The sequence below is a fragment of the Piliocolobus tephrosceles genome, chromosome 7 (genome assembly GCF_002776525.5).
Source record: "Piliocolobus tephrosceles isolate RC106 chromosome 7, ASM277652v3, whole genome shotgun sequence".
Classification (NCBI taxonomy): domain Eukaryota; kingdom Metazoa; phylum Chordata; class Mammalia; order Primates; family Cercopithecidae; genus Piliocolobus; species Piliocolobus tephrosceles.
In genome coordinates this window covers 45,781,546-45,798,615 of record NC_045440.1, presented here as the reverse complement: position 1 = coordinate 45,798,615, position 17,070 = coordinate 45,781,546, and positions in this window count along the sequence as shown.

The window sequence follows — 17,070 nt, the reverse complement described above, 5'->3', positions numbered from 1 at the left end:
CCAAGCAAATCAAAAGCAGAAAAAAAAAAAGCAAGGGTTGCAATCCTGGTTTCTGATTAAACAGACTTTAATCCAACAAAGATCAAAAGAGACAAAGAAGGCCATTACATATTGGTAAAGGAATCAATTCAACAAGAAGATCTAACAGGAGCACACAGATTCATAGAGCAAGTTCTTAGAGACCTACATAGAGACTTAGATTCCCACACAATAATAGTGGGAGACTTTAACACCCCACTGTCAATATTAGACAGATCAATGAAACAGAAAAATTAACAAGCATATCCAGGACTTGAACTCAGCTCTGGACCAAGTGGACCTAATAGACATCTAAAGAACTCTCCACCCCAAATCAATCGAATATAGATTCTTCTCAGCACCACATCACACTTATTCTAAAATTGACCATATAATTAGAAATAAAACACTCCTCAGCTAATGTGAAAGAACAGAAATCACAGCAAACTGTCACTTGGATCACAGTGAAATCAAATTAGAACTCAGGATTAAGAAACTCACTCAACAAATGCACATCTAAATGGAAACTGAACAACCTGCTCCTGAATGACTACTGGGTAAGTAACAAAATGAAGGTAGAAATAAAGATGTTCTTTGAAATCAATGAGAACAAATATACAAGTACCCAGAATCTCTGGGACACATTGAAAGCAGTGTGTAGAGGAAAATTTATAGCACTAAATGCCCATAAGAGAAAGCAGGAAAGATAAAAACCTGACACCCTAACATCACAATGAAAAGAACTAGAGAAGCAATCGCAAACAAATTCAAAAGTTAGCAGAAGTTAGATATGAAATAACTAAGATCAGAGCAGAAATGGAGGAGATAGAGACACAAAAAACCTTTCAAAAAATGAATGAATCTCGGAGCTGGATTTTTGAAAAGATCAACACAATAGATAGACCACTAGCAAGACTAATAAAGAAGAAAAGAGAGAAGAATCAAATAGATGCAACAAAAAATGATAAAGGGGATATTCAGTTTTTTAATATAGGCCTCAGTTTGCTTTGAAATGTTACTTCACAGTTTCTACAAAAAGAGTATTTACAACCTGCTGAATCAAAAGAAAGGTTTAACTGTGAGAATGAAATGCAAACATCACAAAGTGGTTTCACAGATAGCTTCTTAATATCTTTTATTTTGGGATATTCGGTATTTCATTATAGGCCTCAGTGGGCTTTGAAATGTCCCCTCCAAGATTCTACAAAAACAGTGTTTCCAACCTGCTGAATCAAAAAAAAAAAAAAAAAAAAAAATGTTTAACTTTTTAAACTGAAGGCACTCATCAAAAAGCAGTTTCACCGATAGCTTCTTTCTAGTTTTTATCACGGGATATTTGGTTCTCACTACAGGCCTCAGTGGGTTCTGAAATGTCACTTTGCAGATTCTAAGAAAAGAGTGTTTCTAACCTATTGAATCAAAGAAAAGTTTAAGTCTGTGAGCTGAATCCACACATCACAAAGCAGTTTTACAGATAGCATCTTTCTGCATTTTATCAAGGGATATTGGGTTTTTTTGCTATAGGCTCCAATGAGCTCTGAAATGCCCCTTCGCAAGTTCTACAAAAACAGTGTTTCCAAACTGCTAAATGTAAAGAAAGGTTACACTGTATGAGTTAATTCACACATTATAGTGGTTTCACAAATAGCTTCTTTCTAGTTTTTGTTGGGGGATATTCAGTTGTTCAATATAGGCCTCAGTGAGCTCTGAAATGTCCTTTCTCAGATTCTAGAAAAACAGTGTTTCCAACCTGCTGAATGTGAAGAAATGTTTCCCTCTGTGAGCTGAATCCACAAATCACTAAGCAGTTTTACAGATAGTTTCTTTCTAGTTGTTATCACGGGATATCTGTTTTTCAATATAGACATCCCTGGGCTTAGAAATGTCCCTTGGCAGATCCTATGAAAACAGTGTTTCCAAACTGCTGAATGCAAAGAAAATTTAACTCTGTGAGCTGCATCCACACATCACAAAGTGGTTGTACAGATAACTTCTTTCTAGTTTTCATGGTGGAATATTTGTTTTTTTACTACAGGTGCCAGTGAGCTCCAAAGTGTCCCTGCACAGATTCTACAAAAAGAGTATTTCCAACATGCTGAGTTTAGAGAAAGTTTTCTCAGTGAGCTGAATTCACACATCACAAAGCGATTTCACAGACAATTTCTTCCTAGTTTTTATCTAGAGAAATTCAGTTTTTCACTACAGGACTCAATGAGCTCTGAAATGTCCCTTCACAGATTCCACAAAAACAGTCTTTCCAACCTGCTGAATGTAAAGAAAGCTTTGACTTTATGAGCTTAATCCACACATCACAAAGTAATTTCACAGATATCTTCTTTATAGTTTTTATCACAAGATATTCGGTTTTTCACTATAGACCACAGTGAGCTTTGAAATGTCCCTTCTCAGATTCTACAAAAACAGTGTTTCCAACCTGCTTAACACAAAAAAATGGTTTCACTTTATGAGCTGAATCCACACAGCAAAAAGTGGCAGTTTCACAGATAGCTTCTTCTAGCTTTCTTGGCAGAATATTCGGTTTTTGGCTATAACCTCAGTGAGCTTCAAAATGCCCCAGTACAGATTCTTAAAAAACCAGTGTTTCCAACATGCTGAGTATAAAGAAATGTTTACCTCTGTGAGCTGAATCCATCCATCACAAAGCAATTGCACAGGGAACTTCTTTCTAGTTGTTATCTTGAGATATTTAGTTTTTCACTATAGGACTCAGTAAACTCTGAAATGTCCCTTCACAAATTCTACAAAAACTGTGTTTCCAATCCGGTGAATATAAAGAAAAGTTTAATTATGTGAGCTAAATTTACACATCACACAGCAGTTTCAGAGATAACTTCTTTCTAGTTTCTATCCTGTGTTATTGAGTTTTTCACTGTAGTGCTCAGTGAGCTCCGAAATGTACCTACTCATATTCTACAAAAACAATGTTACCAACCTGCTGATGTAAAGAAAGGTTAACTCTGTGATCTGAATCCACACACCACAAAGTGGTTTCTTAGATAACTTTTTTCAAGTTTTTATCGTGGGTTATTCAGTTTTTCACTATAGGCCTCAGTGAGCTCTGAAATGTCCCTTCACAGATTCTACAAAAACAGTGCTTCCAATGTAAAAAAAGTTTTCACTTTATGAGATGAATTCACAAATTACAAACTGGTTTCACACATAGCTTCTTTCTAGTTATTATCTGTGGATATTCTGTTTTTCACTATATGCCTCAGTGAGCTTTGTAATGTCTCTTCGCACATGCAACCAAAACAGTGTTTTCAATGTGCTGAATATAAAGAAAGGTATAACTTTGTGAGCCGAATCCACACTTTGTCCCTTTTGATGTACAAAGTAGTTTCACTGACAGCTTGTATCTTGTTTTTGTCTTGAGATATTCACTTCTCACTCTAGGACACAGTGAGCTTTGAAATGTCCCTTCATGGATTTTACAAAAACAGTGTCTCCAACCTGCTGAATGTAAAGAAAAGTTTAACTCTGTGAGCTGAATCCACATATCACACAGTAGTTTCACAGATAGCTTTTTTCTAGTGTTTATCCTGGGATATTTAGTTTTTTACTATAGTCCTCAGTGAGTTCTAAAATGTCCCTTTTCAGATCCCACAAAAACACTGTTTCCAACTTGCTGAATATAAAGAAAGGTTTCACTTTATGAGCTGAATCCATACCTCACAAAGGTCTTACAGATAGCTTCTTTCTAGTTTCTATTGTGGGATATTTGGTTTTTCACCATAGGCCTCAGTGAGCTCCAGAATGTCCCTTTGCAGATTCTGCAAACACAGTGTGTCCAACCTGCTGAAGGTAAAGAAAGGTTCAAATAGGGGAGCTGAATATACACATCACAAAGCGGTTTCACAGATGGCTTCTTTTTAGTTTTTATCCCAGGATATTCAGCTTTTCACTATAAGCCTCAGTAAGCTCCAAAATGTCCTATTGCAGATTCTACAAAAACAGAGTTTCCAACTTGCCAAACTAAAGAAAGGTTTCACCTTATGAGCTGAATCCACATATCAAAAAGCAGTTTCACAGATAGCTTCTTTCTAGTTTATATCATGGGATTATTATACCATTTTTCACTATAGGCCTCATGAAGCTCAGAAAAGTACCTTTGCAGATAATCCAAAAACAGTGCTTCAACTCTGCTGAATGCAAGGAAATATTTAATAGTGTGAGCTGAATTTACACACCACAAAGGAGTTTCACAGATAACTTCTTTCTTGTTTTTATTGTGAGATATTTGGTTTTTCACTATAGGCCTCATTGAGCTCTGAAATGTCCTTTAGTAGATGCCACAAAAATAGTATTTTTAACCTGCTGAATGTAAAGATAGGTTTAATTTGGTAAGCTGAATCCGTATACTACAAAGCTGTTTCACGGATAGCTTCTTTGTAGCTTTTATCCCAGGATACAGGGTTTTTCACTTCAGGCCTCAGTGAGCTTTGAAATGTCTCTTTGCAAGTTGTAGAAAAATAGTTTCCAACCAGCTGAATGAAAAGCAATGTTTCACTCGATGAGTAGAATCCACACATCACAAAGCAGTTTCACAGATAGCTTCTTTCTAGTTTATTTCCGTGAGATTTTTGGTTTTTCATTCTAGGCCTCAGTAAGCTCTGAAATGTCCCTTTGCAGATTCTCCAAAAACAGTGTTTCCAACCTGCTGAATATAAAGAAAGGTGTGTCTTTTTGAGTTGAATTCACACATCACAAAGTGGTTTCACAGATAGCTTCTTTCAAGATTTATCATGGGATATTTGGTTTTTCACTATGGGCCTCAGTGAGCTTCGAAATGTTGCTTTGCAGATTCCTCAAAAACAGTGCTTCTAACCTTGTGAATGTAAAGAAAGGTTTCACTCTGTGAGCTGAATCTACACATTACAAAGCAGTTTCACAGATAGCTTCCTTCTAGTTTTTATTACAGGATATTCAGTTTTTCACTACAGGCATCCATGGGCTCCAATATGTCCCCTCAGTGATCCTACAAAAACAGTTTTTCCAACCTGCTGAATGTAAAGAAAGGTTTAACTCTGTGAGCTGAATCCACACATCACAAAGCTGTTTCACAGGTGACTACTTTCTAGTATTTATTGTGGATTATTCCGTTTCTCACTATAGGCCACAGAGAGCTCCAAAATGTCCCTTTGCAGATTCTACAAAACCAGTGTTTCCAACCTGTGGAATATAAAGAAAGGTTTAAATCTGTGAGCTGAATCCACACATCACAAAGTTGTTTTCACAGGTAGTTTCTTTCTAGTTTTTATTGTGAGATATTCAGTTTTTCACTATAGACCTCAGTAAGCTCTGAAATGTCCCTTCGCAGATTCTACAAAAACAGCATCTCCAACCTGCTGAATGTAAGGAAAGGTTTAAATCTGTAGATTGAATCCACACATCACACAGCAGTTTCATAGATCTCTTCTTTCTAGTTTTATCGTGGGATATTAGTTTTTTTCCTATAGGTCTCAGTGTGCTCTGAAATGTCCCTTCACAGGTTCTACAGAAACAGTGTTTCTAACCTGTTGAAGGATCTGTGAAGGTACATTTTGGAACCCATGTTGGCCTATAGTGAAAAACAGAATATCCCACGTTAAAAACTTGAAATAAGCTGCCTGTGAAACTGCTTTGTGATGTGTGGAATCAGCTCATAACATGAATCCTTTCTTTATATTCAGCAAATTTGAAATACTACTTTTTAGGATCTACGAAGAGACATTTCAGAGCTCACTGAGGCTTACAGTGAAAGACCATATATCCTACAATAAAAACTAGAAAGAAGCTGTGTCCAGAATTGGTGAGTTCTTGGTCTCACTGACTTCAAGAATGAAGCTGTGGACCCTCCTGGTGAGTATTACAGTTCTTAAAGATGGTGTGTCCAGGGTTTGTTCTTTCAGATGTGTCTGGAGTGTCTTCCTTCTGGTGGGTTCATGGTCTCACTGACTTCAGGAGCGAAGCTGCGGCCTTCGCGGTGAGTATTACAGCTCTTAAAGATGGCATGTCTGGAGTTGTTCATTCCTTCTGGTGGGTTCGTGGTCTTGCTGCACTTTCGCAGTGAGTGTTACAGCTCATAAAGGTATTGTGGACCCAGAGTGAGCAGCAGCAAGATTTATTGTAAAGAGCAAAAGAACAAAGCTTCCACAGTGTGGAAAGTGACCCAAGTGGGTTGCCGCTACTGGCTCTGGCAGCCTGCTTGTATTCCCTTATCTGGCCCCATCCACATCCTGCTGATTGGTCCATTTTACAGAGAGCTTATTGGCCCATTTTACAGAGTTGGTTGGTCCATTTTGACAGGGTGCTGACTGGTGCACTTACAATCCTTTAGCTAGACACAAAAGTTCTCCAAGTCCCCACTAGATTAGCTAGACACAGAGCACTGATTGGTGCATTCACAAACCTTAAGCTAGACACAGAGTGCCGATTGGTGTGTTTACAAACCTTGAGCTAGACACAAAGTGCTGATTGGTGCATTTATAATCCTTTAGCTAGATATAAAAGTTCTCCAAGTCCCCACCCAACTCAGGAGCCCAGCTGGCTTTGCCTAGTGGATCCTGTGCCAGGGCTGTGGGCAGAGCTGCCTGACAGTTCTGTGCCACGCACCTGCACTCCTTGGCTCTTGGGCGGTCAATGGGACTGGGCGCCATGGAGCAGGGTGTGGCACCTGTTGGAGAGACTCAGGCCATGCAGGAGCCCATGGGTTGGGGGTTCAGCATGGTGGGCTGCAGGTCCCAAGCCCTGCTCTGTGGGGAGGTGGCTGAGGCCTGGCGAGAATTTGAGCATGGAGTGGGTAGACTGGCATTGCTGGGGGACCCAGTGCACCCTCCGCAGCTGCTGGCCCCAGTGCTAAGCCCCTCACTGCCCACGGCCAGTGGCGCTGGCCAGCTTCTCCGAGTGTGGGGCCCACTGAGCCTGCGCCCACCCAGAACTCACTGCTGGCCCATGAGCGTACTGTGCACAGCCCCAGTTCCCGCTCAGGCCTCTCCCTCCACATCTCCCTGCGAGCAGAGGGAGCCAGCTCTGCCCTCAGCCAGCCCCAGAGGGGGCCCCCACAACACAGTGGCAGGCTGAAGGGCTCCTTATGTGCAGCCAAAGTGGACACCAAGGCCAAGGAGGTGCGGAGAGTGAGAGAGGGCTGCTAGCACGTTGTCACCTCTCAATACCCTCTCTAAACAGGACACCCCAACTGCTATTGGGGATTTGGCCGATGACCACTCTAGCTACTTCCTGCTGGATAGGGGTGATGAAGGGGCCCAGCAGTTGTAACATTCTCCAGAGGGGAGCTCTCTAGACTATTGAAAGAGCCAGCAGGTCAGTCCAGGTGTCCTTGGTAGAAGTTGTTAGTTGAACTCATTTGGGGTTCCATTTGTAAGACCATCTGTAGTTTGATGGCCTCGATTCTAGAGGAAAAGAGTTTAACAAGGAGGTTAAAAATACAGAGTCCAAAGGTGAATAACAGTAAGATGGCTGCCACAGGATCTAGAAAGGGGAGAAACCATGTTGCCCAACTCTAGAGGTTGGTATAATAATTTGAAAGGTGTTGCCTCATTTCAGAAGCCTTTTCCTGTAAATGCCGGGTGGCATCTCATACTATCTCTGACTGGTTAGTGTGAAAACAATGCTCTTCCCCTAAGGGGGTGCAGAGTCTTCCTTTCTCAGCAGTGAGGAAGTTTAGGCCTTGGCAGTTTTGGAGAGTCACTGCTGCCAAATAAGCTATTTGGGATTGCAGAGTAAGGATAGATTTTGTTATTTCTTATAAACTGTCTGAGAGGGAGATATCAGTTGAAGTTCCACATAAGAATATGTCTTGGCTGGGTAGACAGACATTTACCCTGGCTTTTAAAGGAATAGTGTACACACTGTTTTTTCTTTACTGCTTCTCTTTCTCTTTGACTTCTTCTTTGTCTCCCTCTTTCTCTCTTTCTGACTCCCTCTTTGTCTGTCTCTTCCTCTCTCTCTGACTTTCTGTCTTTCTGTCTCTTCGTTTCTGTCTCCTTTTTTTTATCTCTCTGTTTCTTCCTCTCTCTCTCTTTCTCTGACTTTCTGTCTTTTCTTTCTGCTGCCTCTGCCAGCTGCTCATGCTGCTGTTTTCCCCTCTCCTTCCCATTTTAATGACTTTGGCAGTGTAAGACTGCCACCTCCTTGGGTTTTTGCACTACGTGCAATAACTCCATAATTTCCTTGTGGTATTTAATGGGGGTTCCCCTAAAGGTTAGGAACTCCCTTTCTTTCCATATTGCAGCATGGGCATGTAGGATTAGATAAGCATACTTGGTGTCTGTATACACATTTATTCTTTTTCCCTTTCCCAGTTCTAAGACTGGAGAGGGAACAGAAGGGTAACTTGTTCCCCATATTAATGTAGATAATAGCTCCAGTTTTGGCTATTACATCCCTCCCTAATAAGGGTGTGGGACTTTCAGGCATAACAGGAAATGTATGTGAAAAGAGCAAAGTCTCCCAATTACAACTGAGGGGGTGGGAGAAATACCTGGTTACAGGCTGTCCCAGGATTCCTCGGATGGTAATGGACCTTAAGGACAGTCATCCAGGACATGAGATTAACACTGAGAAGGCAATGCCAGTGTCTAGGAGGAAGTCAATTTCCTGGCCCTCCATGGTTATACATACCTGGGGCTCAGTGAGGGTGATGACATGAGCTTGCCCTTGCCCCAGGAATCCTCAGTCCTGTTGTTGGATCATCTGGTTGGGGGCTTCTGACCAAGAGGACCTTCATCCTCTGGGGCAGTGCACCTTCCAGTGATTGCATCAGCATAGTGTACATTGATGAGGGGGCAGCTTCTTTTTTAAAGTCTCCTAATAAACCACACTGATAACAAGCCCTAGCGGGTGATTGACCTGCTCAATTTTCTGTCCTCTCTGAGCCACCAAGGTTTGTTTGTCTGAGGGCCATGACTAAGGCTGTGGCCTTTCTCTGATCTTGCTTTTCCTTTTGGGCCTGTTCCTCTAGGTCCCTATTATAGAACACTGAGGTTTCCAGGTTTAATAATGCCCCCAGATTTTGTTCAGGGCCCAGGGCTCACTTTTGGAGCTTTCTCCTGATATCTGTGGCTGACTGGGTAATAAACTTATCTTTTAGAATCAATTGACCCTTGAGTGATTCAGGTGACAGGGGAGCATATTTTCTTAAGGTCTCTTATAGCCACTCAAGGAAGGCAGAAGGATTTTCTTCGTTTCCCTAAGTTATGGTGGACATCATTGAATAATTCATGGGCTTTTTCCTAGTTCTCCTTAGTCCTTGTAAAACATAGATCAACAGATGTTTACAACTCCAGTCCACATGAACTGAGTCAAGGTCCCAGTGGGGATTCATATTGGGGATGGCTTGCTGACTGATAGGGAATTTGTCCCTTTCTTCAGCTGTCATTCTATCATTTACTTGACTAAGATACCAGGTATCTCCAAACTCCCGGGCTGCAGCTAAAGTCTCATTTTTTTCATTAAAGGCCAGGTTTGATCTAACAATACCATGACATCTCTCCAAGTGAGGTCAAAGATTTGCCCTAGACCCTGTTGGACATCTATGTACCTATCAGGATCATCTGAAAACTTCCCCATGTCTGCCTTGATCTGTTTTAAATCAGAGACAGAGAAGGTGACATGTACCTAGGTTGGGTCAAATTCCCCTCCCTCTACAGCTTGAAGGAGACATAACCAATAGTCTGGGGGTTTTTGTGGTCCTTTGGAGATTTCTTTGTCTATTTCCTTCTGGGGAGGGGAGATTACAGGAGGCTTATAATTAATAGGAAGGGTAGCTATAGGGAGACTAGGATATGGGGGTAAGCTGAGAGGTCCTCCTCTGGGATATAAATTGCAAGCTTTGCATAGTTGTGGATTCTCCTTCAATGAAAAAGAAGCTTGGACATAAGGTATTTCACTCCATTTGCCTTCCCTCTTACAGAAAAGGTCAAACTGCAGGATAATATTGTAATTTGTACTTCCCTCAGGTAGCCATTTTTCCCCATCAGAGAGAGAATATTGGAGCCAGGCCATAGTGCAGAAAAAAATGAGCCACGTCTTTTTCAAGGTTTGTGGGTCAAATTGGTCCCAATGGCTTAGGATGCATTTCAAGAGTGAGCCTGTTGATACCTGAGTGTTTCCCATCTGAAAGAACAAACTGCCTGCGGTTATGGTTTGTTTTGTTTCTCCCCCTCCCCAAGAACCCACAACAGTTCCTGGACCCTGATGATTGGAATAGTTGTACTCACCAACACAGCAGCAGAAACAACCCCTGCCCAAGAACCTCCAACAGTCCCTGCACCCTGCTGATTGGAATAGTTGAGCTCACTGACGCAGCAGCAGAACACTAGTTTTCCTCCAAGACCACAAGAAAAACTGAGGAAGGTTGGATTTAATGGCCCTTACCAATACATTCTCGAAAATCTGCACCCTAGCCTGTCCTCCTATAAAGACGTTATGCCCCCAAAAATTAAGTGGAAGGCCATACCATGATGGAAGGAAGGAATCTCTAGTGTTGGAAGAGTGACACCTTTTGTCCTCACCTATATGAAGAGAAGGATACAATTTCTGAGACTCGCCATATCCTAGCTTCAGGAATAGCTTTTATTAGGCCTGCTTGTCTGATTGTGTTGCTTGTGTTGCCTGAGGAGGGATCCTAAAATTCCAGATAGTATCCCCTACAATAGGGATTTGGGCAAAAATTATGTCTTTCTGATTGGTGAGCCCAGGTGCCTAAAGAAGGTAACAGAGTCCTGGAGTTTATATTAGAAATCATTCTTACAGGAGAAAATAGAAAAGCACCAGAGTCGGAGTGGTTTTTAGAAGCAGGACTAGCCTTGGAGAAGGAGGTGAGAGGAAGTTTGTCTGACAGGCATTAGGACCTATGGGGAAAGTGTCAGGATAGATAGGATAGATGAGAGAATCTCACTGGGATGACATGTCTTTGAGAGTTCTGCTCATGGCTGCAGGGTCAACTAACTTGTCAGGACCCCGGTGCTGAACGGCTTTCCTCTCTGTCGACCCTCGACTCAGCCCAGAAGTACAGGAAAGCGGAAGCTGGTTCCAGGCAAACCAATGCTCCCAACTCCAAAGAGTAGTGGGTGGTTAGAGAGACCTTTCCCCAAAAGCCTGACACCCATGTCTTTAGTCCGGTGGCCATGCTAGTTACTTTTAACTGGCCAACAGGTGCCCGGTATTTAGTCCCCATATTCTAAGGAAAAATAGGACAGAATAGCAAGAAAAAGGGGTACAATGGTACTCACTGCTTCGTGGTAGGCAATAGTCTCTCTGCTTAGTGATAAGTGATAGTCTCACTGCTTGGCAATAGTCTCACACTTTGGCTATCGATAAAACAACTTCATGGTTTGTGGATTCAGCACATGAAGTCAAGCTGTGCTTTAAATTCAGCAAGTTGCAAACCCTGTTTTTATAAAATCTGCAAAGGGACATTTTGGAGCTCACTGAGGCTTATAGTTAAAAAGAAAATGAATTTCCCATGAAAAAAAACTAAAAAAAAAAACTGTCTGTGAATCACTCTGTGATATGTGGCTTCAGCTCACAGACTTAAACCTTTACTTATATTAAGCTGGTTGGAAACACTGCTTTTGTAGAATCTGTGAGGGGAGATTTTGGAGCTCACTGAGGCTTGTAGTGAGAAAACCAAATACCACACGATAAAAACTAGAAAAATGCTGTCTGTGAAACCACATTGTGATGTGTGGATTCAGCTCATAGAATAAAACCTTTCTTTACATTCAGCAGTTGGAAACACTCTGTAGAATCTTCACAAACACATTATGAAGCTCACTGAGGCCTAAAGTGAAAAGCCGAATATCCCACTATAAATACTAGAAAGAAGATATGTGTGAAACAGCTTTGCAATGTTTGAATTCAACTCATAGAGGGAAATCTTTCTTTACACTTAGTAGGTAGAAACACTGTTTCTGTAGAATTTGTGAAAAGATATTTCGGAGCTCACTGAGGCTTTTACTGAAAAACCGAATATCCCCCAATAAAAACTAGAAAGAAGCTGTCTTTGAAAATGTTTTGTGATGTTTGGATTCAGCTCATAAAGAGAAATCTTGCTTTACATTCACCAGGTTGGAAATACTGTATTTGTAGAATCTCCAAAGGATATTTTGAAGCTCACAGAGTTCTATAGTAAGAAAGTGAATATCCCATGATAAATACTAGAAAGAAGTTATCTGTGAAACTGCTTTTGATGTTGGATTCACCTCACAGAGTTAAACCTCTCTTTACATTCAGGAGGTTGGAAACACTGCTTTTGTAGAATTGGCAAAGGGACATTGCAAAGATAATTGAGGCCTATAGTGAAAAACTGAGTATCTTGTGATGAAATCAAGATAGAATCTATCTGTGAAACCACTTGTGGTGTATAGAATCAGTTCATAACATGAAATCTTTCTTTATATTCAGCAGGTTGGAAACACTGTATTTGTAGGATCTGCAAAGGAACATTTCAGAGCTCAATGAGGCCCTATGATTAAAAACTAGAAAGAAGCTATATGTGAAACCACTTTGTGATGTGTGGATTCAGCTCACAGAATTAAACTGTTTTTACATTCAGCAGGTTGGAAACACTGTTTTGGTATAATCTACAAAGAGACATTTCAGAGCTCATTGAGGCCAACAGAGAAAAAGCAAACAACCCATTATAAAAAGCAGAAAAAAAAAACTATCTGTGAAACTGCTTTGTGATATGTGGAATCAGCTCTTAGTGTGAAACCTTTCTTTATATTCAGAAGGTTGAAAACACTGTTTTTGTAGGATATGCAAAGGGACATTTGAGAGCTCACTGAGATCTATAGTGAAAAAGCAAATATTAACATGATAAAAACAGGAAAAAAACTATCACAGAAACTGCTTTGTGAAGTGTTGATTCAGCTCATAAAATGAAACTTTTCATTGGTTTCAGCAGGTTGGAAAGACTGTTTTTGTATCATCTGCAAAGGTACATTTCAAAGCTCACAGAGGCTTATAGTGAAAAGCCAAATATCTCATAAAAAAAAAAAACTAGAAAGAAACTATCACTATCTGTGATACCACTTTGTGATGTCTGGATTCAGCTCAAAGAGTTAAACCTTTCTTTACATTCAGCAGGTTGGAAACACTGTTTTTGTAGAAACTGCGAGGGGATATCTCAGAGCTCACTGAGGCCAAAAGTGAAAAACTGAATATCCTGTGATAAAAATTAGAAAGGAGCTATCTTGAAACTGCTTTGTGATGTGCAGATTCAGCACATATAGTGAAAAGTTTTTTTTACATTCAGGAGGTTGGAAAAACTGTTTCTGTAGAATCTGCACAAACACATTAGTGAGCTCACTGAGCCCTAAAGTGAAAAACAGAATATTCCATATAAAAACTAGAAAGAAGCTATCTGTGATACTGCTTTGTGATGTGTGGATTCAGCTCATAGAGTGAAACCTTTATTCACATTCAGCAGGTGGGAAACACTGTTTTTTAAGGATACTGAAGGTACATTTGAAAGCTCACTGAGGACTGTAGTGAAAGACAATATATCCTTCAGTAAATACTAGAAAAATACTATATGTGAAATGACTTTCTGATGTTTGGATTCAGTCCCAGAGTTAAAACTTTCTTTACATTCAGCAGGTTGGTAACACTGTTTAGTAGAATTTGTGAAGAGACATTTCTGACCTCACTGAGGCCTATAGTGAAAAACTGAATATCCCCCAATAAAAACTAGAAAGAAGTTATCTGTGAAACCACTTTCTGATATGTAGAATCAGCTCATATTGTGAAACCATTCTTTATATTAAGCAGGTTGGAAACACTGTTTTTGTAGTATCTGTGAAGGGATATTTTGGAGTTCACTGAAGATTATAGTAAAACCCAAATGTCCTGTGATAAATACTGGAAAGAAACTATCTGTGAAACCAATTCATGATGTGTGGATTCAGCTCAAAGAGTTAGATCTTTCTTTACATTTAGCAGTTTAGAAATACTGTTTTTGTAGAATCTGTGAGGGGAAATTTCAAAGCTCACTGAGTCCTGTAGTGAAAAATTGAGTATCTTGAGATAAAAGCTGGAAAGAAGCCATCTGTGTAACCACTTTGTGATGTGTGGAATCAGCTCATATAGATAAACATTTCTTTACATTCAGCAGGTTGGAAACTCTCTTTCTGTAGAATCTAAAAGGGACATTTCAGAGCCTATTGAGGCATATACTGAAAAACTGAATAAATCACGATAAAAACTAGAAAGAAGCTCTCTGTGAAACTGTTTAGTTATGTGTGAATTCATCTCACAGAGTTACAACTTTCTTTTGATTAGCAGGTTTGAAGTACGGTTTTTGTAGAATCTTCGGAGAATATTTCAAAGACAATGGACGCCTATGTTGAAAAACCGAGTATCTTGTGATAAAAACTAGAAAAAAAGTCTGTGAAACTGCTTTGTGATGTGTGCATTCATCTCACAGATTTAAACCTTTCTTTTGATTCAGCAAGATGGAAATACTCTTTTTTAGAATGAAACATTTCATAGCCCATTGAAGTCTATAATGAAAAACTGAGTATCTGACGATAAAAACTAGAAAGATGCAATCTGGGCAACTGCTTTGCAATGTGTGGATTCATTTCACAGAGTTAAGCCTTTTTTTTTTCTTTCTTTCTTTCTTTCTTTATTTCTTTATTTTTTTTATTATACTTTAAGTTCTAGGGTACATGTGCATAATGTGCAGGTTTGTTACATATGTATACTTGTGCCATGTTGCTGTGCTGCACCCATCAACACGTCAGCACCCATCAATTCGTCATTTATATCAGGTACAACTCCCAATGCAATCCCTCCCCCCAACCCCTCCCCATGTTCAGCCCCGATGTGTGATTTTCCCCTTCCTGAGTCCAAGTGATGTCATTGTTCAGTTCACACCTATGAGTGAGAACATGCGGTGTTTGGTTTTCTGTTCCTGTGATAGTTTGCTAAGAATGATGGCTTCCAGCTGCATCCATGTCCCTACAAAGGACGCAAACTCATCCTTTTTTATGGCTGCATAATATTCCATGGTGTATATATGCCACATTTTCTTAATCCAGTCTATCACTGATGGACATGTGGGTTGATTCCAAGTCTTTGCTATTGTCAATAGTGCCGCAATAAACATACGTCTGCATGCGTCTTTATAGCAGCATGATTTATAATCCTTTGGGTATATACCCAGTAGTGGGATGGCTGGGTCATATGGTACATCTAGTTCTAGATCCTTGAGGAATCGCCATACTGTTTTCCATAGTGGTTGAACTAGTTTACAATCCCACCAACAGTGTAAAAGTGTTCCTATTTCTCCACATCCTCTCCAACACCTGTTGTTTCCTGACTTTTTAATGATTGCCATTCTAACTGGTGTGAGATGGTATCTCATTGTGGTTTTGATTTGCATTTCTCTGATGGCGAGTGATGATGAGCATTTTTTCATGTGTCTGTTGGCTGTACGAATGTCTTCTTTTGAGAAATGTCTGTTCATATCCTTTGCCCACTTTTTGGTGAGGTTGTTTGTTTTTTTCTTGTAAATTTGTTTGAGCTCTTTGTAGATTCTGGATATTAGCACTTTGTCAGATGGGTAGATTGCAAAATTTTTCTCCCATTCTGTAGGATGCCTGTTCATTCTGATGGTAGTTTCTTTTGCTGTGCAGAAGCTCTTTAGTTTAATCAGATCCCATTTATCTATTTTGGCTTTTGCTGCTGTTGCTTTTGGTGTTTTAGACATGAAGTACTTGCGCATGCCTATGTCCTGAATGGTACTACCTAGGTTTCCTTCTAGGGTTTTTATGGTATTAGGTCTAACATTTAAGTCTCTAATCCATCTTGAATTAATTTTCATATAAGGAGTAAGGAAAGGATCCAGTTTCAGCTTTCTACTTATGGCTAGCCAATTTTCCCAGCACCATTTATTAAATAGAGAGTCCTTTCCCCATTTCTTGTTTCTTTCAGGTCTCTCAAAGATCAGATGGCTGTAGATGTGTGGTATTATTTCTGAGGACTTTGGTTTGTTCCATTGGTCTATATCTCTGTTTTGGTACAGGTACCATGCTGTTTTGGTTACTGTAACCTTGTTTGAAGTCAGGTAGCGTGATGTCTCCAGCTTTGTTCTTTTGACTTAGGATTGTCTTGGCAATGCGGGCTCTTTTTTGGTTCCATATGAACTTTAAAGCAGTTTTCTCCAATTCCGTGAAGAAACTCATTGGTAGCTTGATGGGGATGGCATTGAATCTATAAATTACCTTGGGCAGTATGGCCATTTTCACGATATTGATTCTTCCTAGCCAAGAGCATGGTATATTCTTCCATTTGTTTGTGTCCTCTTTTATTTCACTGAGCAGTGGTTTGTAGTTCTCCTTGAAGAGGTCGTTTACATCCCTTGTAAGTTGGATTCCTAGGTATTTTATTCTCTTTGAAGCAATTGTGAATGGAAGTTCATTCATGATTTGGCTCTCTGTTTCTCTGTTACAGGTGTATAAGAATGCTTGTGATTTTTGCACATTAAATTTGTATCCCGAGACTTTGCTGAAGTTGCTTATCAGCTTAAGGAGATTTTGGGCTGAGACGATGGGGTTTTCTAAATACACAATCATGTCATCTGCAAACAGGGACAATTTGAATTCTTCTTTTCCTAACTGAATACCCTTGATTTCTTTCTCTTGCCTGATTGCCCCAGCCAGAACATCCAACACTATTGAATAGGAGTGGTGAGTGAGGGCATCCCTGTCTTGTGCCAGTTTTCAAAGGGAATTTTTCCAGTTTTTGCCCATTCAGTATGATATTAGCTGTGGGTTTGTCATAAATAGCTCTTATTACTTTAAGATACTTTCCATCAATACCGAATTTATTGAGCGTTTTTAGCATGAAGGGCTGTTGAATTTTGTCAAAAGACTTTTCTGCATCTATTGAGATAATCATGTGGTTCTTGTGTTTGGTTCTGTTTATATGCTGGATTATGTTTATTGATTTGCGAATGTTGAACCAGCCTTGCATCCCAGGGATGAAGCCCACTTGATCATGGTGGATAAGCTTTTTGATGTGCTG